The sequence below is a fragment of the Ambystoma mexicanum genome, chromosome 5q (assembly GCF_040938575.1).
Source record: "Ambystoma mexicanum isolate Mex_15411 chromosome 5q, UKY_AmexF1_1, whole genome shotgun sequence".
Lineage (NCBI taxonomy): Eukaryota > Metazoa > Chordata > Amphibia > Caudata > Ambystomatidae > Ambystoma > Ambystoma mexicanum.
Window position 1 is genome coordinate 915,751,351 of NC_090933.1, and position 25,539 is coordinate 915,776,889.

General features: G+C 44.4%; 1 protein-coding gene and 1 long non-coding RNA gene across 10 annotated transcripts in view; one reads left to right on the forward strand and one right to left on the reverse strand.

Annotated features, from left to right (window-relative positions):
- Window positions 1-417: 417 nt before the first annotated feature.
- On the reverse strand, window positions 418-14,258 carry LOC138498664 (uncharacterized). Its single transcript, XR_011278816.1, has 3 exons — window positions 13,963-14,258; window positions 12,644-12,836; window positions 418-1,855 (listed from the first exon to the last, which is right to left on the reverse strand). It is a non-coding gene; the product is annotated as an uncharacterized lncRNA (long non-coding RNA).
- A 750-nt stretch (window positions 14,259-15,008) lies between these two features.
- Window positions 15,009-25,539, forward strand: part of VPS13B (vacuolar protein sorting 13 homolog B) — a 3,421,660-nt gene continuing 3,411,129 nt past the window's right edge. For all 9 annotated transcript variants that reach the window (XM_069621427.1, XM_069621422.1, XM_069621424.1 and 6 more), the window contains exon 1: window positions 15,009-15,129. The gene's annotated coding sequence lies outside the window, so the exon portion shown is untranslated. The remainder of the gene's footprint in view (window positions 15,130-25,539) is intronic.

Sequence of the window (25,539 nt, forward strand, 5' to 3'; positions counted from 1 at the left end):
TATGTGGTAATTTTGTGGTAATTTCCACTACCTTATATACGGTAGGGAACTATGTTCAGAGAGTCCTACTTCCCGTTGGCTCATGTACCTCCAACGAGCTATGCTACAAACAATCACTCTCAACTGTCCATACTGAATATGATCATGCACACATCTGTCTTAAAATGACAATTGCACTGTTTAAAAATCTCCCCTCATCATCAGCACTGTATTGGTAAATATAAAACACACCACCCGTCTGCTTTCAAATATTTTTCTGTATTATAAAAGTTGCATTTAAACACGATCTCACTCTTTACAGAAATAAATAAAATAGCACAGTAACAGCATTGTCTGTGATACACTGAAAAGAGAGTGGCGGAGAAAAGAACTCGATTTGCAACATTAACATGTGATTAAGGCACAGGAATCTCCTTTCCTACACTGACTGAATATTCTCGTACACACTCAGCTCCCACACTTATGTAATTACCTTATCTGTTCAGCCCGAGTTTTCTTCAGCTGTTCTCTTTCTGAATGTGGCTCCCTTGAAGATTAACCCCAGTGAAACAAGCGCCTTTCGTTTTCAAACCGGGGTCATTGCCTGGAACTCTCAGCTTTTTCAGCAGAAATGCTCCAACCAGGAAAAAACAGGTCCTTCTCCCAGCTCTCCAAATCTCCACTGTCCTCCCTCTCTCTTCAAACTCCCCCCAGCAAAACCCTAATCACTGCCTCTAGCATGATACTTGCTACGACGCTGCTCCAATCAGAATCAATCATGCCATCTCCTCCCTCTCTACACAATGGCTCATTTTTATAGTAATACTTTGTAACCAACTGATTTCCTGTTCTTTCGAGCCCTTTTGCTTCCTGTAGTTATGTGGACAGAGCAGCAGAGAAAACAAAAAAAAAAATGAATGTGCGTTTAAAAGTTCACTTTCAGAGTAGGCCTATTTCTGCAGTGGAGACACATTTTTATTAGTGGGTTATGTTAAATTCAATTTTATTAGTCAGGTTATTTATGAGTAATGTTAGTTATTAATTTTCAAATGTGTCTCTTGCACCATAGGCATTTCAGGTGAAAAATAGTGTGCATTTTTGAATGTGCACGTGTGCTTTTAACTGTAAAAATAGATTTGCATCTTATATGTTAAAATCGTTTTTGACTGAATAGCCTGTCTTTCCTTGTTAATCTGGTAACACATATAGCAATGCACCGCACCCTTGTGGTGGTGCTGCATAAAAAAATTGCTACCTGTGCAGTAGTGCTGTACTCTGTGCTGTAAAACGCCAATTGTCCTTATATACCCTCCTTTTGTTTTTAGAACTTGGCTACAATGAAAGCCAATTCCTAAAAACAACTTGTTCTTTCTTTTCATTTCACAATATAGCAATCCAACAAAATGAATATTCATGTGCATCAATGAAAAAGTTGCAATCAACACAGTATTCATCTGGGTTCATTAGTTTACAAAATGTTCTACATTTGCCTTCTCAGTGGAAGTGGCATTACTCTAAGTTTAGATTTTACAAGTCAATTAAAAACAATGAAATAAAACAACTAACCAAAACAAATAATTAATATAACAAATTAAAATAAATAATTAAAATAATAAATACGTGGAACTCCATATGTCAGGACTCTTGTCTGCCTCTGATATGTCCCGACCAGCGATGTTATTTGGTTCATTCGAGTACACTTTCATCTTGGCAATCTTAGATCCATAGGAGTCATCTTTTTTTAGCATTCTGGTTATCTTGTCTTCACCTCCACCTGGAGGCAGGCATCTTTTGGTCTTCATCCAGGGGACTCCAGGACTCCATTGTCTCCCGTGGCCTCTGATCCCGGAACCTCCGACCAAATAATGTTAATTTTCTAAATCAAATAGAAAATAAACAAATTAAGTACATAGCACAATACTAACTTCACCCTTTTGCCAAAAATAAAACATGCTTGGTAAAAATATTTCGTTTTTTTTTTCCTGAAATTAAACACAAGTTAAAAGAAAACAAACACATATAAAACAGCATGCAATATTTAATACATTTTCTCTCTGCACACCAACCATGAGCTTCCATTATATATTTATTTATTTTATATTATATATTTTTACATATATTACAGTGTTTATGTGCCATTATAACAATCAACTTTTTAACTTATTTGTCATTGCCTCCTGATTGTACCTATTTATTTTCTCTTTTTGTGTTCAAGGGACTTTATCTGTTTCTACATGCTCAAGCTGCCTGATCTCATGTCTGGGATGGCATGGTTTGATTTGATTTACATGGACAAACTGCTCTATTGCTGTTTCACCTTCATTTTTCAAAATTTTATAAACTACAGGAGAGACCTTATCTATAATTCGAAATGGCTGCTAGAAATTTAGAATTTTTCTGTTTACTTTTTCCAAAATGAAACTTGTACACCTGATCCCCTACACTGTATTCCTTTACTGATGTCTTTTTGTCATAATAGGATTTTGCACTGTCGGCAGCTCTTTCCAGATTTCTCTGCACAAAAGCAAATGCATGTTGCAAATGCCTCCTCAGTTCATCAATATATTCATGAACTGTGGATGCACTCACAAGTGTCTGCTCCTGTGTTCTATATAGTAGGTGTTGTGGTAACACCATTTTCCTACCTGTCAAGACCTCATGGGGGCTAACACCTGTTGCTTTGGCAGGAGTTGACCTGATTGCCATCAAAACCAACGGTAAACGTAAATCCCAGCTGGAACCTGCCTCTGCCACAAATTTCTTTAAAATATCTACAACAGACCTATTGCTTCTTTCAACTGTACCTGAAGACGCCGCCCGATATGCGACATGTAGTTTCCTTTTCACACCTAGTATTTGCCATACCTTACTCATTAGAGTACTTGTGAAATGACTTCCTCTATCTGACTCAATTCTTTGTGGCAACCCAAACCTTGAGAACACATGGTTCACCAACAATGTGGCTGCTGTTTGCGCACTACAATCTGGTGCAGGAATGCATTCAATCCACTTCGACATCAAACATACCACACTCAAAATATAACGGTGTCCCCTGCTCGACCTTTTTAAAGGACCTACATAGTCTATTTGCAAATATGACCATGGGAGAGTTAGGCCTCTTTTCATCAATGGTGCTCTATGCATTGGTGAAGCAGGTTTAAATTGGGCGCATACTAGACATCCTCTAGTATATAATTCCACATCTTGGGACATATGTGGCCAGTAAGCATAATCTTTTAGTATTTCTAATGTTTTTTGTGAACCTCTATGGCCTGCAGTTATGGCATCATGTGCATGGTGTAGCATTAGTCCTCTGAATGAAAGGGGTACTACCCACTGTATTTGTCCTGTTATGGACTCTCTAATCATGAGTCCATCCTGTAATCTAATTCGTGTGTTGTTCTTTAATAGCACCCTCAACTCTTCTTTTCCCATACAATAATTTTCTGTTAAAGGATTTTGTTCGGGATCTATCAAATGATTATAATAGATTCCCAAAATTTGATCATTCTTTTGTGCCTCAATCAAATCTTGGTCTGGCGTGTCATGACTCCACTGCACCACCGGTTGATCTACCTCCTTTGGTGCTTTAGAACGTGTGACTGCATCAATTTGTATTTCACCCATTAAATAATCAATAGGTAGCAATATTCCCATCAAAGCCCCAATCTTAGCTAGGTGGTCTGCCTTATCATTTCCCTCCTTATCCTCTCCTGGTGTTTTTAAATGCCCACAAATTTTTCTCCAGTATATTGTTAACTTATTCTCTGACACCAATTTGTCTATGGCTTGTATCATTTTTCCATGCTTAAGTGGCTTTTTGTTGTATGTAACCATGCCTCTTGCTTTCCAACCAGGCAAATACTCCACAAAGCTATTCCGTGCATAGTCAGAATCTGTCACCAGGACAATTTCACTGAACTTTTTATCAACTGCAGTAGCAATTGCTGTATAAATGGCTGCCAATTCCGCCACCTGACTGCTCCTATCTCCAATCCTCATCCCTATACTGGGGACATCTTCACATTTCAACCAGACATTTCCTATTCCTGCCACTAACTGTTTATTACTGTCATTTTCAATGTGAAAAGCACAACCATCCACATATACAGTTGGCAAATCCTTGCATGTTTTTTCATCAAATACTTTGTGTGGTGATTGTTCAAATTCCTGCAAACTAGTTTCTATTTCCATTTCATTTGGTATTTATTCAGCTGCACAGTCATGTAAGTCAGCTAACCCTTGAGCAATTGGGTTCTTTTTATTTTGTCCATATCTCACTTCTACGGGAAAACCTTGTAATGCCAGCGTCCATGAAGTGATTCTGGATTGCGCTAGATTACCTGATCTAATTCTTTTACTCTCTAAAAATTGCAAAGGTTGATGATTTGTTTCAATAATTACCTTTTCTCCCTGAACAATGGGGCGGAAATTTTGTAGTGCCCACACAGTGGTTAATAGGGCCTTTTAACATTCATTAAATTTCATTTCAACTTGGGAAAATGCCTTACTTGCATATGCAATGGTTTTGTGATTCAAATCGTGTTTTTGTGATAACACTGCTGACATGCAATGTTCAGGAAAACCTATTTCTATAAAGAAATCCCTGTCCTTTATGGGGTATGCTAAACATGGTGCCTTTACAAGACATTCCTTTAATCTAGCCACTGCATCAGACTGCTCTTTTTCCCATTTCCAGGGAGTATTCAGTTTAAGCAGTTTAGTCAATGGTTGAGTGATTTCTGCATAATTTTCAATGAACTTTCTGTTATAGCCTGTCATCCCTAATAAACTTTTTACTCCTTTCACATTTTTAGGATCTTTTAATCTTTGTATGGCCTCTATTTTCTTCTTTTGTGGATTTAGCCCATGTTCAGTCACTTCATGCCCTAGAAAGTTCACTTTTTTCTTGCACCATTGTGCTTTTTGCAAAGATACTTTGGCGCCTGCTTTCTGCAATTGGCCAAGTACATGTCTTATTGCATCAAAATGGCTTTTCAGGCTTTCATTTTTTATCAGGACATGTCCACATAAACTATTGTTCCTCTTTCCGCTGCATCCGGCATGGCCTTTCTCAAAAATATGCCAAATTCACTCCCACTATTGATGTACCCGAACGGAGTTCTAAGCCAGGCATATTGAGTCCTGTCAAATGTAAAGGAAAATAAATGTTGTATCTCCTCTGCCAATGGCACGCACCAATATCCAGAGGTGAGATCTAATGTGGTAAATACATTTGAACCATGTACCTGAGCTAGGCCCTGATCAATGAATGGCAGTGGCCATCTAGATATTGGTACTCTTTTATTTAACTCTCTCAAGTCTGCACACAGCCGCCATTGACCATTTGGCTTTAACACACCTAAAATAGGTGTATTGGATGTGCTATGAATGGGCCTGATGATTACCCGCGATTCCAAATTTTTAATAATCTCTGCCAATGATTCTAAACATGCCAGCGGTAGTCTATACTGGCGTACAAACACTGGATTTCTGCTACACCCTTCTGGTAGTGTGGCCACATGTAAATCAGTTAAACCACAATCATAAGCATCTTTTGCAAATACATCCTTAAACTCCATAAATATCTCCCTCAGATTGTCCCTCTCTTCATTGCTTTCACATGCATCCGCTAAGGAGATCTGCTCTTCTACCATTTTGGAAAATTCTGGAAAATCTTCTGGTAAGGGAATCTCGGCGCTTTCCTCTGTGTGGCTGTGTCTTTTTGTAAAGCTGCCACTTTTAAATATTTTGGCATATCAGCTTCCACTTCAATGGGCTGATTTTCTGTTTCATTTTCATTTAAATTAAATATTATGCAATCCTCTTGATGGCAGCACACTGTCTCATTTGAATCATAAGGATACACAGAATGAATTTTAAATATTCCTTTGGGCTGAGTGTCCAGGTGTTCTGGTAACTGACCCTTGGCATCTACATACTTTTCAGGAATATTTCCAATCACCATGTTATTTAAATCTGCCGTATAATGTGATTTTTGTATGGCCATTCCTAATGGGGAGTTTTCCTCTAAATGAATATCCTGACAACCTTCATTATTTACCATAATTTTTACAGATCCTTCACCAATATCTACCAATGGAATGTATTCATAATCCAGGCCTTGCTGTTTTATGGATTCATTCAAGCATACAAATGCATCAGAGCCTTTCATCTGCTGTCCATTTTTGCATTTCAGTGTTATTGCAAACTGTTTTGTAAATGCAGGAATAATAGTATCTTTCCTCATTTGTAATTCGATTGCATAAGGAACCAGTTGTGCACAATGATAAGCCCTCTTTTTGTCTTCAAATTCAGGTGCCGGACCACCTAGGCGTGACCATATTTTTTGATTAAGGAAATCTAACACCATACACATTCTGTGCATGATGTCATTTCCCATGTAAAATTCATTTTGTGCTCCACTCACTATCCATACATTATGGTAAATTGTTTTCTGCCCAATGCTAATTTTAAGCATGCATCTGCCTGCAATTCGGTTTTCAAAGTCTGGACTGTCCAAGCCAGAAACATATTGGTTTTTAATCCTAAATCTCGGGATTTCTTCCCTTTCCATTATTTTTTGCAACAATTTCTCATTAATGAAACTCCTTTCATGTTCAAGCGCTAAAGTGGCTTTTATTGTTTTAAAATAGTCATTTATACCAACATGAACCCATGGTTGCTCATCACCCATGTCTATTTCTGCCAGAGTGGTAATGTGTTTTTCTGAATCTGTTTTAGGAGCAATATTCTGTTTGTATGTTTTCTCTTTTAAATAAAAACGTAATGTGTGCTCATCTATGGCAGTCTGCCAATTTTTCCTTGGGTCCAAGTATATTTGTACAGGTAGTTTTTCATTGTCACTCTGCATTTTGTCTTGACACATTAATATAACAGTGACACTAGGTATGCAGCTATTCTGGAGATATACCTCCACAGCATCATTTGTTTTGGCAACGGTGTGACATTCATTTATATTGCTGTTTTGTGATTTTAGTTTCTTAGGCCTCAATGGTTTTTTGGTTAAGGACCACAGCACTCCATTCACCCCATCTATTAGAGGAGACAATCTTTTCAGACAATCTGTCCCCATCAGAAATGGAATTTCACAAATAGATGTGATCAATACCTCTTGTTTCATTCTGTGCTTTCCTATTTTTATGTCAACCTCAGTTACACCTATGATGGGCACCTCCTCCCCATTAAAGTTATGCACTGGGCCTTGATTTTCCTTCACTGTGATCTGACTCTGTGGGGGTCTCCCTTCATTGATACTCTTTACCAGCTCCTTGGACATAATTGTGGCCTGTGCGCCAGTGTCAATCATAGCAAAGGTGTGGCATTTTTCTTCTACAGTGATGGGTGCATAATATCTGTCCTCAACTTCCTCTAATACACATAAGAAATGTGAATTCTTACTGATTTCAGGGCTCACCTTTCTCAGGTCTTTTTCACTTTTGGCTAAACACATTGGTAAATGGAAAGACATTTTTCCCTCCTTTTTACCTATTTCTGCGCGAGAGATTTTATTCATTTCTCCATGATCAGAGGTTTTTTGGAGTGTGGCCACTGTTCGCCCATCCATCTGGGTAACATCAGAGACCACAATACAATCCTCCAACTGAACATGTGTAACAACATCATTCAGCAATTTGTCATTTTTTAATTCTGTGCATTTGTGATCATTTAGTGTGATACCAGCCCTTTCAGCCTCTTCAAAAATATGTGGCTCAAAGAATTCTTCAGGTGATTGACTTGTACCCTCCTTGTGAGTATTTCCTTTTTCTGTCTGTGTTTGGTCATTGTTTTGCTTGCCCAGGGAAGGAGCTATAGCATCCCCACTTACTCCCTGTTCACTGGTATTCCCCATGCACGAGTCATTTTTCTTAAATCTGTCCCTTTGTTCTTTTGAAATTCCTAATGTTTCTTTTTCATTTGTGCAAATCTTTACTGTTTTATTTAGCTCCAGGTTAAACCGTACCTCTTTTTTAGAAGTATTTGCACTTTCTGTCACAAGTTCATTTACTGGCACTTTCATTTTTAATCCATTAGGCATCTCAGAGTCGTTATGCAAAATTATATCAGAGCAATCTGACATTTTGGCACTGCAGTTATCATGAGTACTTAGTCACTTTTCGGAAGCCCCCCGGTCATTGCTATGGCCATCAGCCCCCTCTTTGGAAGGTTGTTTTTGCGCTGTACAGAGCTTTCCTATTTGCTCAGCTAACATTTTCACTTGGGCCTCAAGGCATTGGAACCTTTCCATCTCTCTAGGATCCTCTTTCTGTGGCCTAGGTCGATATTGGTTGTTTTCCCCCTGATTGGATCTATTCTGATACCTCTCAGGTGATTGATGTCGGTTGGGATGGTTTCTGAACTCTTGATTCATTTGTGGAGGGGAGCGGGTTGCACCCATTCTTTGATTATAGTGCCCTGGTGGGGAATCATTGTACTGGCGTGGATTGTAGTTCACGTTTTGCCTCATGTCCTGTCTCTCAGATTGTGGGTACTGGCCCCTAGGTTGATTTCCATTATCAGTAAATCGATCCACATATCGGGGACTATCCTGATTACCATATATCATGGTGTTGGGATCAAATCTGCTCTGTGTCCCCAATGACTGGTAGGGACCATCATTTCTTTGATCTTGATTTTGTCTCTGGTTATTGTTCATACCTGCCATATCAGGCCGGTATCCTACCCGGGGTCTGTCCCCTAAATACCTAGGGCTGATGTAGCTCTCTCTATTACTAGGATCATGTGATTGGAACATCGGTACAGGAAATGGCATCTTTGTTGATTACCCCTTTGTTCAGGTGTCACATTATTTTTACCTTGGCTTTCAGCAGACTCAAGGGACATTTTGGCTGACCTGATTTCCATTACTGTGGCTGAGGGTTCTTTAGATTTAGGTCTAGTATCTTTCATTTTATCACTTTCTCTACCCTGACAATAGAGTACCTCATATAGTTTTGTGCTTTGATGTACAATCCATTCAAGGGACTTGTCACGGTCAAATTCACGGACCAATTGGGATATGATGTCTTTCTGTAGCCCATAGAAGTATGCAGTTTTAAACTCACTGGAATTTGAGTCAAAAGATACATCAAAGCGAGAAAATGCTCTTTTTAAGTCTTGTAAAAATTGGCGAGGGGATGTATTAGGTCCAGCAGTAATTGTGTACGCGACTTTCTTTGCCTCCTGCAATGACTGAAAAGGAGAAAAATTACGCCTAATTTCTTTTTCAAACTCCAACCATGTCATATTCTGCTGTTCATTTAATCCCCTTATGATGCTGGCCGTCGGGGCATCTAAAGTTAAATGAAAATATTGTCTGTACTGTTCCTTAGGTATCTGGAGTGCTTTAAAAATGTCATGCACCGCTTCTAAGTGATCCTCAATGCAGCATTCACCTCCCTTTTTAAATGGTTTGATCAGGGCTTTAATGGATTTCATTATTTCTATGGGGCTACTTGTTGCATGGAATTGCACTATTTTGTGATTCAATCGTGTTTTCAGGTGTATGAGATTGGTGGCTGCCCCCAATGGGAGTATCAAATCCCCCAAGGGCGCTGCAACCAAGTTCAGTCACCGGCCCAGTCACTGGAGCACTAGCTCTTTGGGCAGAGCTAGAATTCACCTCCACTCCATTGAATGTGGTACCCTGCCGCCTCTCCTGGGACCTGGGAATGCACATTTGCTGTTCTAAGTCCTTACACTTTTTAAGGAGTCTGTTGGCTTCATCTTGCAAATAGTTGTTTTCACCATTCATCTTATTAATCACCTCCTGCATGTCGCACATTTGCATTTGGCATTAATTGAACTCTTTATTTCTCTTGTCTCTTTCTTGAATCATTTTAATCATTTCTTGTTCTGCACTCTGGAGATCACCTTCTTTTTCACAATGTTCTTTTTGTAAAATCTGCATCTCTGAAACAACCTCATCTTTATCCTGTCTAATGTGATCCACTAAGGCTTTTAAGTGTGCCAATTCTTGCTCACTATCTTCAAATTGTTTCTTGCTTTTGGATAACTGAGTATCAAAGTCTCTGCATTTTAATTGCATGTCTTTTTGGCATACATCCAATTCTGCTCTCAACATTTCCTGATTTTTACTTGCCCCATCTAATTCAGTCTTTAACCTGTTAATTAGCTGAGTATCATTCTCTTGCATTCGCAGGGACTTGTTTAAAATAAACCATATTTTGCCGCATAGCCGTATTAAACAGTCTTTCTCTGCACTTTTATCGGCTGCATTCAATAATCTTGTAAGGCAGACCTGAATTATGCTGCCTTCTGCAAATATATTGTCTAGTTTTTCTTTCTGCACCTGAATGCGGTTACTCCATTCTAACGTGCTATTCGACGACCAATTCCCATGTTCAAACAACTTTGCCTCTAAATATTGCACTAGATCTGAGAATGTGGTTTGTGACATTCTGAAATTCGTTTTTAGTGGCACAGTGCTATTATAAAATGGGTTCCCTTTAATGGGCAAATGGCAGTGTGAGACACGCTTGCCACGCCCAGTAGGCACTCTATGATCACTTTCCCGGCCTGCAACGCACCATAAATATGTAGGGTATTTTGTGGAGATTTGGGGCCTGACGGTATTTTATTACCGCCGAAAAAAATAACTTAGCAACAATCACTCCTTGTATTCAGATTGGGCCATGTACAACAATAATACAGTGGACATGCATTATTTCAGCACCCAGACATGCATATTTGGTATGCGTGGTTGGTATGCGTGGTTCGTGGTATTTTGGTGAGCATAATTCCCTTGTTTTATTTGTGGCCCCAGTGTCCAGAATCCCTTATCTTTGCTTAGATTTTTCGTGTAATCACTAGAGAGACCTCAGACCTACATTTTAGGAATACCACATTTTCAGTGTTAGTGTGCCACCATGGGCGATCTCACTGACTTATTTACGACAGAGAGCTATATGTGGTAATTTCCACTACCTTATATACGGTAGGGAACTATGTCCAGAGAGTCCCTCTTCCCGTTGGCTCATGTACCTCCAACGAGCTATGCTACAAACAATCACTCTCAACTGTCCATACTGAATATGATCATGCACACATCTGTCTTAAAATGACAATTGCACTGTTTAAAAATCTCCCCTCATCATCAGCACTGTATTGGTAAATATAAAACACACCACCCGTCTGCTTTCAAATATTTTTCTGTATTATGAAAGTTGCATTTAAACACGATCTCACTCTTAACTGAAATAAATAAAATAGCACAGTAACAGCATTGTCTGTGATACACTGAAAAGAGAGTGGCGGAGAAAAGAACTCGATTTGCAACATTAACATGTGATTAAGGCACAGGAATCTCCTTTCCTACACTGACTGAATATTCTCATACACACTCAGCTCCCACACTTATGTAATTACCTTATCTGTTCAGCCCGAGTTTTCTTCAGCTGTTCTCTTTCTGAATGTGGCTCCCTTGAAGATTAACCCCAGTGAAACGAGCGCCTTTCGTTTTCAAACCGGGGTCATTGCCTGGAACTCTCAGCTTTTTCAGCAGAAATGCTCCAACCAGGAAAAAACAGGTCCTTCTCCCAGCTCTCCAAATCTCCACTGTCCTCCCTCTCTCTTCAAACTCTCCCCAGCAAAACCCTAATCACTGCCTCTAGCATGATACTTGCTACGACGCTGCTCCAATCAGAATCAATCATGCCATCTCCTCCCTCTCTACACAATGGCTCATTTTTATAGTAATACTTTGTAACCAACTGATTTCCTGTTCTTTCGAGCCCTTTTGCTTCCTGTAGTTATGTGGACAGAGCAGCAGAGAAAACAAAAAAAAAAAAATGAATGTACGTTTAAAAGTTCACTTTCAGAGTAGGCCTATTTCTGCAGTGGAGACACATTTTTATAAGTGGGTTATGTTAAATTAAATTGATTTAGTCAGGTCATTTATGAGTAATGTTAGTTATTAATTTTCAAATGTGTCTCTTGCACCATAGGCATTTCAGGTGAAAAATAGTGTGCATTTTTGAATGTGCACGTGTGCTTTTAACTGTAAAAATAGATTTGCATCGTATATGTTAAAATCGTTTTTGACCGAATAGCCTATCTTTCCTTGTTAATCTGGTAACACATATAGCAATGCACCGCACCCTTGTGGTGGTGCTGCATAAAAAAATTGCTACCTGTGCAGTAGTGCTGTACTCTGTGCTGTAAAACGCCAAATGTCCACTGGAGCATGTATGGCCATACATGCTCCAGTGGAAATCTTGTGTTCTTTGTTGGTTATATATACTGCATCCTCTGCCATATTCATGGTCTCTTGGTGTGCCCAGCCCTAATTGACTGCAGCCTAAGTAGGACTGAGCATAAAATTGTCTTGGGCACCAATTAAAAAGTGGGCCACCGTTACAAATGGCAATTCATTTCTTGTGTAACGGACTGTTTGAATAGTACCAAAGCGGGAGGGGGGGGGGAGCTGATCAAATGTGATGCAAATTCTGCATTTTAAAGAATATTTATTCAGTAAGACTGATCAAAACTACAATCCACATGCTGAAGTAACTGATCCAACAAACCATGCATACTACATACTTTTAGAGAGCTGTTAAGTGATTTAGACAGCATTAATTTCACACACGTCTGAATGCCCTATCACAACGTTTTATTTTCTTACCCATGGTGTATGTAATGTTGACCAGCGGACCAGAAAGATAACTGGCCAGAGGACCAGATGAACAGCGGACCAGAGAGGTGACGGGCCAGAGGACCAGATGAGCAGCGGAAAAGAGGTGACGGGCCAGATGAGCAGTGGACCAGAGAGGGGATGGGCCAGATGATTGAGACCGGAGATTTGATGGGCCAAACAACTGCCAAAGGAGACAAGGATCACATAACTGAACTCGAGACTATACCTCACAATAAAATGCCCAAGGATGCGCAGATCACAAGAACTGAATTTAAGACACGGATTGCCCATGAAATGCTAAAATAGCGGCACACTGCAAGGACAAAGGAGATGACAGTGCCTAAAACATTAAGATTAAATACAGTCTTTTTGTTGTTGTAACATACTATGTCCTTTCTTTATGTTTATTTAGTGTGGCGATTCTGACTTGTGACTTATCCCCAGCATTTTAGGCATATGCTTGTTTTTTCAGCTTATTCATATGGGAGTCTGCTTGTTCTGAAAGGACATTCAGCTTTTTTTCTTCCAACCTGGCAACACTGCAGTACAGATCAAAGCACTGTCGTAAAGTGAGGCACATCTCCCTGCAATGTTCAAATCAGAACCCCTCACCTTGCAGAGGCAGTAAAGTTACAGAAATCATGCGACGGGAACTACAGCTCCGCGGCCGCTGCACTCGTCCCCTGCTCTGGTGGCGGCCCATGTATTATCCCTAGCGCAGGAGGGTTTGGCAGCCCGGAGGCATACAAGCATGTGTGAGCCTGTGCAAGCAAGCATGCCGCATACCCACCTAACCTCTGGGTTTTCGATGCAAGTTCCAGGTCCTATTAAATCATCCATCCGATTGGCTACAAAAGACCGCTGATTGGTAGCCAATCAGCTGGAGGTGCGAGCCGGACCAAGAAGAATGCAGCCTGGAGCAAAATAAAAGCAGTAATACTGCTTTCAATCCGGTGTCATGCGGTACTCTGCGTTTCTTAGTTTTTCAGCTTTCATTCTTTTTGACCAGTTTGCAAGGGCTGAAGTCGAGGGTACATGCGGCATCAGACATTGAGCCACAGCCATCAGGTTTGCAGGCTGGACACCCCACCACTGCACTATTTAACCTGATGAAAGACAACAAACTATGGTGAATGTCCAATTTTGGTACTGCAAGTTCCAGGGAAAACCTTTGAATTTGTGCTTGGAGTATAAAACATGCGTGTGTGTGTCCTATGCAATTTGGGTCGTTATGAATAGCCAGTTTAATTACATTCACTGTAAAGTGCAAACGTGTTTCTAATGACAGCTACAACTACCGAGTTTACCTTTTGGGCGGAGTCGTGTGCAAAGGGGCGGAGTCTTGTGTGGCTGCCGGGATGGGGATAATAACAGCCAAGAACACACACAAAGATCCGCTGTTGCTGCGAAGCTCTCACAAGAGTTATACACTCCTTATAAAAACACAAACATCTGTCTGTGCCCGGCATGGAGTGCTCCTTCCTCCGTGATTCCCTTCCGAAGCACGTATAGATGACCTACGTGAAACGTCAGGAAGACTTAACAGAAATACGTGAAACAAGTCAAGACGCCATAAAGGCATTTTTTAAAGTATCGGCAAACTTTTAACCACACAATGCTGTCGGGTCTCATAGGGACTTAAAATGTGTGATTTATAATGAAAGCAATACAAGTCCTCCATTTAGTCTTCTCTGCCGCACATTACAAATCCCCTGCCCGGGGGAATGCCAAATCGCCCCCCATGCAGGAGAAAAAAACTAAACTGTTATGCTGGAAATTCGTACCCAAATGCGCCTGTTTGCATAAAACACATATCCCATCTGCTGCACCTAACAAATCCTCCGGCCCCCCCCTCCCCTCTCTAGCGGAGGATAACTAACTACATTGGCTGTACTGTTCACTGGTACAGTGGAAGTCCCATTGGGAAGAGAGGAACGCGCCCTGCCCAGCCCCACAACACAAAACACATCTCACCCAGGCCAATCGCCCATCTGCATGCGAAAACCAGAGAAAAAACAGAATTCGTCGGTACTTTAAGTACATCTCACCATGCACATTACAAACCCCCAAAATACACAGAAATACCCTCTCCCTGAAATTGCCTGCACTTGTGGTGCACATGAAATATCCCCAAAATACACTGAGATAACGAAAAACATATAATGGAATCCGCGTGTACTTTAAGTACATCTCACCCGAGGTGCACATTACAAACCACGAAAATCCATAGAAATACCCCATCCATGAAACGTGCTTTGCAACAGATGAATCTCACCAGCTCCGTCCAGCTCGTCGTCAAACAACTTACCTTCCCGCTCGTGCAAAAAAGATGACGATGAACGTTGAAACCCACGTGATACAAAGCAGCACACGTGATGAAGTGGAGGCGGGGCTTAGCTATGGCCAGTTTCTAGGGTCGGAACTAGACACTACCTTTTACGAAACGCTCATGTCCTGATTCCAGGCAGCATCGGGTGAGTGTGTGCTATCCAGCTCTTGTAGTGAATTTCATGTGAATATTCATCTGGTTTTGAAATTACACAGGGAGGCTGTTGTTGGTATCATAGACACAGTACGGTTCAGGCTCTGAAAGGCTGGCAGACGCAGTAACTGATGTGCAGAAGTGGCGTCGCCAGGAATCAAATTTAGGAGGGGGCCAAAGACAAAAGTGGGGGGGCGGGAGCGCCTATGAAAGGGAATGTTACGTCACAAGCACTCCTGCAGAGAGGCTTTTGTGCACACCAACTACCTGTTGCACGTCTGCCCCGGAATGGTAGCTCCCAGGATTTGTGCCATGGTTACACGATGGAAGCCATGTGACCTACCTCTCAGGTTGTAGATGTGGAAACCTGCAATCTGCCTTAAGCTTTGTCACCCTGCGTAGCACAAACAGGCGGAGGCTGGAGAGAGGATTAAAACACATCTTTATTCAACATACAGCAAACCCGAACGGACTACGTACTTCCCCCTCTTCGCCCTCCCTCCTTCCCGTGTCCCTCTCCACGTGATATTAGGTGGTGATGACACTCCTCACACTCCCCACCCCTGATACTAAACATTAAGTCCCACTTTAGTTAATTTCCTCCTGTGAGGCTTCTTATGAGTTCTTTGGGGTGGCTGGTCCGTCTGTTCCTTACATTTCTGAAACGGCCAGGGTGGTGCTTCGGTACTGAAGTCCTCGCTGTCTCCTTCATAGGGTGCATCCCACGAGGTGAGAGGAGTTGGTGAGGTGGGTCTGGTGATGGGCACGATACCGCCTGAAATGTGAGGAGTTTCTCGTTGTCTTCCGGTCACCTTCAGCCGTGATAAGGGATTCCTTCACTTGAACAACAGTGAGGGGTTCTTCTCCAAAAGCAGCCATCTTTTTGCGACTTTCGGTTTGTCTTGTAATGACCACGTCCCCTGTTTCGAAATCATTTCCTTTTGCTCTCCTTCTTTCATCTGTTTCTCTCTTCATCTCAGCTTTCCGTCGAGAGTCTTGCTCTCGCATATCTTGATCACTGTTGTATCTTTCGTCTTCTTGTGTTATGTGCGGGAGCCGTGTTCTTATGTTTCTCCCGAACATCACTTCAGAGGGTGTTTTCCTAGTGGTGCTGACCGGGGTGTTTTTGTAGTCTCGCATTAGTTGGCTTAGCATCTTCTCCACGGGCTCACCTGTGAGTCGAGCAGTTTGAGTGGTACGTTTGATGTTGTTCATGAAACGCTCTATGGTGCCGTTCGCCTGGGTCTACAAAGGCGTTATTTTTCTGTGATGAAACCCCATGTGTTCTGAGAATGTGTTGATGTCTTGCCCCGTGAATGGGGGCCCATTGTCCGTTTTCACAACTTTGGGGATGCCATAGGTGGCGAAAATTCTGTCGAGAGCGGGAATGGCATGGTATGCTGAGGTGGATGGCACGATTTGTATGTCTGGAAATCGTAAATATTCTTTGACCGCCACTAGTATGTGTTAACCCCCTTCTAGCGGCCCGAAAAAGTCAGAGGAAAAAGATCTACCACCAACTCGTTGCTTGGAGAAGCAACTGACCCTGAGGGAGTTGGAGGCGGATGAGTGAAGAACTCGAAAAGGAAGATATTTGGGAAGAGAGAGCTGAAGGTATTGAGGCCCAAGCCCCAGAAGGCCTTGTGGACAATGCAGAGGATTTTGAACTTAATCCTTGCAGCCACTGGGAGCCAGTGCAGAGATTTCAGTCCTGGAGAGATCCGATCCCTGGGCTTGAGGCCAAGGACAAGTCTTGCAGTACTATTCTGGATGAGTTGCAGAGGGCAGAGAGTAGAAGCAGGCAGATTTAGAAAGAGGCTGTTGCAGTAGTCCAGCCTAGAGACAACCAGAACTCTGGAGACAGTGAGCTTCTGGGGGAAGGAGAGGAAAGGAAGAATACCTCTGAGGAGGTGCAGCTAGTAGTGTGACTTCTTAGAGACGTTGGAGATGTGCGGAGAGAAGCAGTGTGTTGAGTCGAAGATGACCCCGAGGTTTTTAGCCACACAGATGGGAGCAGCAAGAGGGCCAAGGGAGGCCATCCAGAGAGTAACAGGAAAGGAGGGGGCAGGAGTTCCGATTAGGAGAATCTCAGTCTTGCTGGCATTAAGGTAGAGATCATTGGCGGCATACCACACCTGGATGGCAAACAGGCAGTCCGAGATGAGAGAGGGAGAAGAGGTGGCTGAGGGTAGTCTGAAGATGAGCTGGGTGTCATCCGCATAGCACTGGAAGTTGGGGCAGAGAGCAGCAATGGCCTTGTAGCTCAAAATGCATCCGCTTTCAGGGGCAGCTTCCAGGACGTGCATGGGGATGTCTTTGGTTTGTCCTTTGTAGCTGCATGGCGCAGTGGAAAAACCCTTGCAGTCCAGGGCAGTCTTCGAGCCATAGGGGAATATTAGTGCTTTGGCTGGTTGTAGATGAGGGGCATGTGGTATGTTGTATACTTCTTCACTTATTACATTTACGGTGGCTCCGGTGTCCACCAGAAATTCTGCCGCCGTCTTATTGACTTGTATGACTAGAGTCAGACTGTGCTCTTTTGCTGTCGGGTTGCCTAAAGCACATAGGTATCCCCTTTTCCGTGGTTCTTCCCTTGGTTTCCCGCTTCTTCTGGTGTTGTCCTCCGAGGATGTGCCTGAGGCGCTGTCTCACTGTGAGTGTTCAACTAGGTATCTACAATTCATCCTAGGGATGACGAGAAGGAGTTGGTCCTCAGACCTAAGGCCCCGGGTAGGTCGATACCGTTTCAGTTTGTTTATTAGATAGACCGGTGCCAACCCACACAAACATTTATAGACCAGGCAGTCAATCTTGAATTTAATCCGGTCTGCCACCGCCAACCAATGTAAAGATCGGAGGAGACCAGACGTGTCAGTGTTCTTGGCTAAATCGAAAACCAGTCTTACTCCCACGATTTGTGCTTTTTGTAGGCGAAAGATCTGTTTGCTCGGTGCTCCACCCAGGAGTCCGTTGCAATGATCAAGGTTGAAGATAACCACCGCGGCACGATCTGCGAAGGGAACATACGGTAAGGCTTGGCGCAAAAGGCAAATGTTATAAAATACAGATTGGACCTTGGCTGAGACCTGGGCATTGCATCCCTAGTCACTCTGCCAGATACAGCCCAAGTTCTTTACTTTGGTGGAGTACTTAAGGCTAGCTCCCAGAAACTGGGGTGGGGAGGGCATTTTTCTCCATCAAGGAGGTATTTTGGCCCGAACGGAATCACGTCCTGTTTTCTTTGAGTTTAATTGTAGCCAATTCTCTTACATCCATGTACCTATTTCCTCTAAGCACCTAGTGACCAGGGCAAGAGCTTCCTCCACATCATCGAGCCTAATGTATAGCTGGGTGTCATCAGCATAAGCATTAAATCTAAGATGGTATTTTTCTAAGATAGTGGAAGATGTCTCTCGGAATCTACGTTTGTCTGTGGCTTGAAATAGTCTGTGAGGGTCGCCTTCAAGTTTGCATAGGTATCAGTGACGCTTGTGGGGAATTCGTCCACAATATCCCTTACATTTGAGCCTATGGAAAATGTTAGTAGACTGTGCCTCTTTGTATCATCCACTGGTCCAACGGCTTTGAGGCACACCTCCAAAATCTCTCATCCACCTTTTCCATCGTGGGCCCAGAGTGCTGGTGTCACTGAGATCAAAGTTTGTGGGTAGTTGTGTTAAGAGGCTGTCGTGCATCCTTGGAGGAAGTGCTCAACCCGGTGTTATTGGCACTGTCAGTGACTCACTTTCTGACATTTTATCTCCTGGTGCGTCTATTAGACAGTTCTGATGATTTGGGGTTGACCCTACCCATCACTGACCTTGATTTCAGGTGGGCTTCCTCTGTCCTGCGATGCACGTGGTGTGATGGTACGTAGCTTGGCAGGCTGGTAATCCGTGGGGCCTAAGTGCTTTTCTGGCGTGGATTTCGCTCAATGAAGAGAAAGACCTTATGGCTGGTTAGCTCTGGCCACTGCGCCACACGCTGCACTGTGTGTGGGTCGTTTTTCGTCTTGTGGATCAGGCTGTTTCCTGGCCTCCCACTGCGCTGCTCTGGGCATGGTGTGTCCGGCCATGTGGAGCAGGTCCCGTGCTGCTGGGAAAATGCTTTGTTGAAACCTTTTACTTTGGTGAGGCCTTGCACGCCTGCCCGGAGTGGTGGTGAGCAGCGGGGAGCCTTCGTGCTCCAACCCGCTCTGATAATTGTATTGCTGTTGGCGGGAGAAACTTTCCTTCGCGGTCCTCCAACCGCCCAGGTGTCACAGATTAGTGGGGAGCCTGCGTGCTCCGATACGCTGCTTGCCGTTGGCAGGAGCCACGCTCACACTGCCCGGTGCTTCAGGGAGATAGTGTGCCGCGCACACTTGATGGCGGGGAGCTTACGTGCTCTACCTCGCTTTGCTTCCCTCCGGTGCTGGGGAAGTCCTCCCCGCTGGGATAATTGCTGCCTGGGAGCATGCACTGCAGTACGCACGTAGCGTCCTTCTTCACAGGCCACGGGTGCGGTGCTAGAGCGTAGATGTTCGAATACACCTCATCACCAGTGTCACGTTGTAGATGTGGAAAACTGCAATCTGCCTTAAGCCTCCCGCCGCCCTGCCTAGCACAAACGGGCAGAGGCTGGAGAGAGGATTCAAGCACGTCTTTATTCAACATACAGTAAACCCAAACTGACTACTTCCCCTCTTAGTCCGCCCCTCCCCATGTCCCTGCGTTCCTCTCCACGTGATATGAGGTGGTGATGACACCACACTACCTAATAAAAGGGACGAGCCAGTTCTGGCTCGTCACTCGATCAAGAACAGACTCCTGCGTCCTGATTGTCTGCACTGTGTGGGAGCCGTGCAGTATGCAGAGGGCCTACCGGCGTGGCCCTGCACCTGGTGGGTGCCCCTGTTGGGCAACAACGTCCCACTGTTATTGTTTTGCCATGTGATCACGCCCATTGTTGCGGCCTTGGCCTGGGTGCTCCCAGAGCCGAGGCGGCTGTGTGCTGGGTGCCCACAGCCACGGTGCCTTAGTCTGGTGTTCCGGAATCTGCAGGGTGCCCCCTGCGGTCTGTCCTCTGAATGCTCGCATTTATTGTATGCTGGGTGATCACACTACCCACACCCCACTACACCTCCCCTCCCATCGGAATGCAGGCACAAAACCATTCAGTGACTAATGGCCCATCATTAGTGGTTTCGTGTGCTACATTCTGATTGGAGGAGCTGGTCTTAGCTGAAGAGGGAACTGAACTGTTTTGATTGTGCTTATGAGTCAAGCCGAGTGTTTATGAAGACTTATGACATCCTCTGTTCACCATCTATTTCTGCACAACGGTACACTATCCTGTTGTTCAGCTCCTGTGTTGTGTTGCGTTGACAGTGCAAAGAGCAGCCCAGCTGAGGTGGGGGGGGGGCACAAGGGCGGGCCCTGGATTTCAGAGGGGGGGGCACAGGCTCCCCAAGCCTCTCCCTAGCGACACCACTGCTGTGCAGCTACTACACAGAACCTGCTCTGGTGTAAGTGACGGTGTAAGTGACTACATATATAATAATTAGGCCCATTTCTTGACCCAAACGGAGCGGGCAGCTGCTCGGGGCGGAATTGCCCCGGTCCCTGGAGCGTGAAATTTCCCTGGGTGGGGGGCATGATTGCCGTGGGGAGAGTAGCAAGTGCCCCCAAATCCTCTGTTATCCCGGGCCCCTGATCTCTCCCAGCCGGTACCCCGCTGTCTCTGCACCAGAGTCTCTGTAGATTGCCCTACTGTGGTTTCTTCACTGACTTGGGGGCGGCTTGCATGCCCTTCCCCTTGTTTTTGGACATAGTGCGTAGGCAGGTCTAATTGGTGGAGGGGGTACCCTGCCCCTCCTCATTTCCCTGATATTGCTTTGCATCCTTCGGACCTCTTCTGGACATTTTTTCAGGGCTTAGGAACCAGAGACGTCATTTCACCAAAATGCCATGGGTAGCAGAAGTGACATTGCATGACCTTTGACCTCTGATGACATCACCAGAAGTGATGTAATTTGAACCACACCCCGAAGTGAAATCATGGGAAGTGATGGAACATGACCTTTCGCCCCTTGACAAAACAGGAAGTGGCATCACGTAGCATTGTTCCTAAGTACATTACGAAAAATATAGTTTCGTTATCACTATAATGTGATATACATTTCATACAAGATATGTATTGTTAGTGTATATAGGCCCATATTACCAGATTACTGTAAATGCAAGCAGACATTCAAGGCCAAATGATAGTGATGTGTTATTATATATAGCATTTACACATAAGCGCTTTATATAGAACAAATATACATACAATATCACCCAACCTGTGTTGGCACTCATTAATCAACCTCAGAAGGATGAAAGGCTGAGTTGAGGTGTTTAAGAACAGACAAAATCAGTGACTCACCTCTTAAGTGTGCCTAAAATAAACTTTTGAGTCTAGCAATTATTGTATAGAATTCTAGAAAGATAAATTATTTGTGTTTCCTATTCTTTCTTAGATAGGGTTACTGCTCAAAGTGTTACACTTTCGGAACCCCTTGTTTTCTTTAGAGGCCAGAACAAGAAAGGTAGCACTCCACAAATAAAGAGCCACGTGACGCTGGCCATAGCCCATGAGCTTATATTTTGATTTTTCATTTTTAGGGGTAGCCAGGGAGACCGCAGGGGTAGCAATGAAGACCTCGGGGGTCGCAAATGCGACCCCTGGTGACCCCCAAATGACGTCCCTGGTAGGAACATCCTCCCTCCGCCGCTTTGTGGGTCTGCCCTTGACTGTGCGGGGGAGTTGGAACTTCCCTCTAACTGTGCGCAGTTGAGCCACAGTTTGTCCTCCATCTCGGTTTCAAATGACCCTCCTCCTGGCTTTGGTGCCAGGATCACTCTGCCCTGAGGCCGACCAAATGGCCTCTCCCTTATTCTTCCTTGCCCACCACGGATGACTCTTTAGCCCTCTGTTCAGCCTCAGGTTTGGCCCAGGGAGGCCAGGGCCCCACCGGTCACTGTCTCCTATGCGTGGTGTGCCTCTTGCTCCCTTGTCTTCCTTGCTGTGCTTCTGGATGGGGGTGCGGTGGCTGAGGCACTATATGCAGTTCGAAAATGTACCTCAAATAAGCCTCCAGATGCACCGGCTATAACACCACAGGGCCTCCCCTGGTCTTCTCTACAAAGTGCTGGCTTCAAAGCCTGGGCAGGGCCCCTCCGGCCACACTCCCCCACTCCTCAACGTCACTCTGCTCAAAGCTGGTGATCACTACCTGCACTGGCCAGCCTCTGCCTGCTTGCACCCTTTCCTTGGGCCAGGATGCACGCTGACCTGTGATGGTTCTCCCCCAAAAGGGGGTAGGGGGCAGTTGAGCCGCTCAGGGTCACCGCCTTCCTGCCTCTTCGCTGTGCGGCCCCTCCCGGGCCTCTTAGACGCTTGGGTGCTCTTCTCCACTGCACAGCTCTAATCAGTGGACTACCGGTATGGCCCCTCCTGATCTATCCGATGAGATGCTGCTTCGCCGTCGCGGGTGCGGCTCGGACCCGCAACGATCCTCCCGCTGGTGCTCGCCAGCAGGGGAACCCCTGCTCCACGAACCCAGACCTGGTGGGCCTCCAATATCGCAGGCAGCTCCTTCCTGATGGGCTGCTCCGCCGTCCGACGGCGGCTGCTTTCTGCCACCCTGCCTCGCAGCCACACTGGATCCTCGGCCGCCTTGGGTCTCCCCGAATGGTTCTTCTTGCTCGCGGTCTGCGAGCATGCCTCTCAGCTTGGCCTGCACTGGCTGCGTGCGGAGTGCCCCCGCACCTCAGGCAGCGTGGAGACGAAGGACGCACAGCCGCCTCTGCCAAAGTCCCCCAGCGACCCGAGCTGTTGCACTCCACCACCGCAGCCTACATTGATAAATCCTCTCCTGGGGAAGGCTCTTTTAATCTATCTTTATTGTCTTTGGCCCCGGGGGGGGGGTGAGAGCTCCACGATTACTCTGCTCTCCCCTCAGTGGCCATCTTAGAATCCTAATCACGATGCACTTTTTAATGGGTATCCATCATAGATGCCAGTACAAAATGCTGTATTTTTTATTTTTATTTTTTTTATAGAAAGGATGATATGTGCTTTCATGTGGCTTTACTGGCATTTTAGGGCACCCAGTCTAGCCATTCTTTGCTGTGGCATGACTTTTTTTTAATTTTTTTTTTTTACTGGGATTCTATGACAAAGCAAGCATGATGAGTGTTATTATGTGTCTAAACTGGCATTTAGGGCAGCCAGTAAAGCCATTTCTTACTGTGTCGTGGCTTTTATCACTGGGTATCAAGGGTAAAGTAAACATGATGAGCATTATTATGCAGCTAGACTCGCCTGCATTGTGCAGCCAGTTTGGACGTATTTTCTTTTTGTGACCAGACATTTTTAAAGGCAAAGCCAATAGGAGTGTGAGGCAGAGCCACGATGGGCATGTTTTCTCATAGTATCATTACTGGCATTATGTTATGTTCAGTTGATTTGTACCGCACCGTTACCACCCAGGAGCAGTCTCCAGGCGCTCACGTGGATCTGCAAAAAAGTGGGATGGGGGGCTAGTGGGGGGAAAGGGTGAGAGGATAGGTTCAGAACTGGCGTCTGTGAGTGTTCTCCATGTGGTCACTTGTGAGCGGCCTTGCACATTGTAACCATATGGGTAAGATTCCATGCCTCAGGTGTGTGGTACTGTTTTTTGTGGGTGTTAGTGTTGTGTGGTTATGATGGGTTGGTCGTGTGCACTGGTTAGATGGTGTCCATAAGGGATTCAGAGTCATAGGTGGTCGTAGCTGAAAGGTAGTCTGGCATCTTGGTGTGTTGTTGCCTTTTAGATGGTATTGGTCTATGTGGGTGGTTCACTCTGGATGTCGGCATAGTAATGATTCTCTGTATGTTTGAGTGTGGCTAGTCCAAAATCTGGTGTAGAGGCGTCGGTTATGTAGGAGGAGCAAGAAAGGAAGAGGGTTAGCAAAGTCGGTCAGTTTGTTGTGGTATCTCTGGGGCAGCCCTTTAGATGCTGCTTGACGGTATCTAGCCAGGTACTTGTTTGCGGTTCTTTGGCCCCTCTCGTCTCCTCTCTAGTTTGTCTGTGGTGTTGTTGTTGCTGGTGTCCCTTCTAGGTGGTCATTGTCTGCTGAATAGCCAGGTTTTGAGCAGTTTCCTCAAGGCGATGTGGTCTTCTGTGGTTCTAATTACTTTGGGCATGTTGTTCCAGGTGTTAGCAATTAGACGGGAGACTGATGTTCTGACGAATTTACTTTTTTTTGTAGTGTTTTGCCTCTATTTGTAGGTCGTTGCTCTATCTTAGTTCCCTTCCTGGGCGATACCGGCTTATCTTGTCTTGGAGGAATTCCACTCCATGTCTGTGCAATGCTCTGTGGGCGATGCAGAGTGCTTTGAATTTGATGCACTTTTTTACTGGTAACCAGTGTAGGGTTTTCAGTGCTGGAGTGATGTCGACTCTTCTGTTTAGTGTTAGTAGGATCCTGGCTGCTGTATTTTACAACCTTTGGGGTTTCTTGGTGAGTCTTTCTGGCATTCCTAGGTAGAGGCTGTTTGCCTGTATAGGCACGTTATAAATGCCCTATCATATCAAGGTAATTCTTGTGAGTATCAGGGATCTAAGTAGTTTTAGGAGGAAGACGTATTTTTTGGTGATTGCGTTGACGTGCGGTTCCTGTGATAGTCCGTTGTCCATGAGTATTCCTAGGTTGTTTGCTACATTGTCTCTGGTTGCATTCCCATGCCGATTGGCCAGTCCAATTGTGGGTTCCCTACGTTGAACCCTTCGGGTGAGAGCATTATTTCTGTTTTTGCCAGGTTCAGTTTGAGGTTTTTCGTTGTTATCCGGATGTATATGTCTGTGAGGCAGTTGTTGAGGGTTGTTATTTTGTTCCTGTGTTTTGTTTGGTTTCACAATCAGTTGTGTTGTCTGCGTAGTTGTAGGCGGCAACTCCGTAGGATCAAATGATTTTCATCAGTTGACACATGTAGATGTTGAAAAGTAGAGGGGAGAGGCTGGAACCCTGTTGTACTCGGCAGGATATATTTTTGTTGTTTGAGGTGAAGGGCGTTAGGTAGGCTCTTTCGGTTCGGTTTGCTAGGAATAAGGTAATCCACTTTAGTGCGGATTCCTGCATGCCACATTCCATCAATCTTTTTATTAGTGTTGCATGGCTGATTGTGTCAAAAGCTGCTGAAATGTCTGATAGGAGGACCGATTGGGTGTCGTCTGTGTTTATTTTCAGGTCGTCCCATATCGATAGTGCTGATTCTGTTTCTCTCATCGGTCTGAAGCCAACTTGTGATTGGTCGAGTATTTTGTTTGTTTCGAAAGTGTTTTAAAAAAAATACTTTATTTAGTGCAGTACAAGACATACATCCTCAGAAACACCTT